This window comes from Apium graveolens, chromosome 8, assembly GCF_009905375.1.
Source record: "Apium graveolens cultivar Ventura chromosome 8, ASM990537v1, whole genome shotgun sequence".
NCBI lineage: Eukaryota > Viridiplantae > Streptophyta > Magnoliopsida > Apiales > Apiaceae > Apium > Apium graveolens.
In genome coordinates, this window is record NC_133654.1 from 167227616 (window position 1) to 167229601 (window position 1986).

Sequence of the window (1986 nt, forward strand, 5' to 3'; positions counted from 1 at the left end):
CGTGTTATCTGATTAGTGTCATCACCATCACATGCTAAGGTTAAGAACGAAAAGGCTATTGAATGAAGTAGTAATGAAGTTAGGATCCCATGTTTGTCATATATAGTAATTCAACCTCAATTCTCTTAGTTAATGTTATTTAGTTTTATCTCTTAGTTTAATAAAAACCCAATTTATTATTTGTCTTGCATTGAGCGATAACCATACATTGTTGCATAGGTGCATAAATTGAACTTAACCTAAACCAGTCTATGTGGGAACGAATCTGATTTATATCTTGTACTACTTGCGAACGCGTATACTTGCGTGAATATTAGCGCGTGTTTTCGCCCTAACAAGTTTTTGGCGCCGCTGCCGGGGACTCGGTGTTAATTTTTAGTTTATGTGCTTGTCATCAGTGGTCGTTAAAGTTCACTGACTTGGATTCTTTTACTTTCACGGTTTATTTGTTTATGTTTCAGGTACTCATTAAAATGGGAGATCCAGCAGCACGAACGAAAGCCTTGATGGATTTTTCTCAACCCAAGATCAATGACTTTCAATCTAGCATTGTCAGGCCAGCTATCACATCTAATACCTTTGAGATCAAGCCTGGCATAATTCAATGGGTGCAGAATTCAGTCCAGTTTGGGGGTTCTCCAACAGAAGATCCCAATACGCACATTAGGGATTTCATAGAGATCTGCGACACCTTCAGGTTCAATGGTGTTTTCGAAGATGCTATTAAGCTGAGACTTTTCCATTCTCTCTGAGGGACAAGGCTAAGAGCTGGTTACACTCTCTACCAGCTGGTTCGATTACTACTTGGGAAGATCTTGCTCAGAAGTTTCTTACTAAATTCTTCCCTATGGCGAAGACAGCTGCAATCCGGAATGCTCTTACTCAATTTGCGCAGCAATCAGGAGAATCTTTATATGAAGCTTGGGAGCGCTACAAGGAGATGCTTAGGAAGTGTCCTCATCATGGAATGCCTGATTGGATGATCATCAATTATTTTTATATTGGGTTGGGAGCACAGTCCAGACCCATGCTCGATGCAGCATCAGACGGAGCATTATGGGCAAAAAGCTATGAGGAAGCTTATGATCTAATTGAACTGATAGCTGCTAATGAATATCAGTATCTAGCCCAGCGATTGCCACAGGGCAAGGTAGCAGGAGTTCTTGAAGTGGATACAGCTACGGCTATCACTGCTCAACTGAAGGCGTTGTCTATGAAGATCGATTCTCTAGCTAACTATGGTGTTAAGCAGATAACCCCTTATCAGAGATCGCAGCAACCAGTTCCAGACACTTATCATCCTGGCAACTAGAATCATCCTAACTTCAGCTGGAGCAACAATCAGAATGCGATGCAACAGCCGTTCCAGCAGTTTGGAAATAAGATATTCAACCCTCCTGGTTTTTAGCAACAATTTGCACCAAGACAAAAACTCCAACTTCAACAACAAACTCATGATGCAAGTCTATCTTCGAATGAAAAATATGAATTGGAGGAGTTGAGGCTTATGTGCAAAAACCAGGCTCTTATATGCCAAAGCCAGGCTATTTCTATCAAGACTCTAGAGAACCAAATAGGGCAAATTGCTAATGCCTTATTGAATCGACCACCAGGAACGCTTCCTAGTGATACAGAAATAAATCCAGGCAAGAGGGAAGTTGAAGAACAGGTGAACGCCATCACCTTAAGGTCTGAAAAGGTCGCAAGCCCCCAAATTCAGCAAGACGAAGAGCCTGAAAAATCTCAAGTTTCAGAAAATGCAGTTGTGGCTGAAGAAGAAGTGCAGAAGGAAGCAGAGGTGGAATCAAGGAAGACTACTGTGGAACACACTCCTCCTGAGGGTAATACAGGGGAGAAACAGATCTATCCTCCACCTCCTTTTCCTAAGAGGCTGCAGAAGAAAAAGCCGGATAAGCAGTTTGAGAAGTTTTTGGAGGTGTTCAAGAAACTTCACATCAACATACCTTTCGTTGAAGCTCTTGAACA

General features: G+C 41.7%; 1 non-coding gene across 1 annotated transcript; it reads right to left on the bottom strand.

The window, feature by feature from the left end:
• Positions 1–862: 862 nt before the first annotated feature.
• Positions 863–969, bottom strand: LOC141681056 (small nucleolar RNA R71). Its single transcript, XR_012558498.1, has one exon. It is a non-coding gene; the product is annotated as a small nucleolar RNA R71 (small nucleolar RNA).
• Positions 970–1986: the final 1017 nt, after the last annotated feature.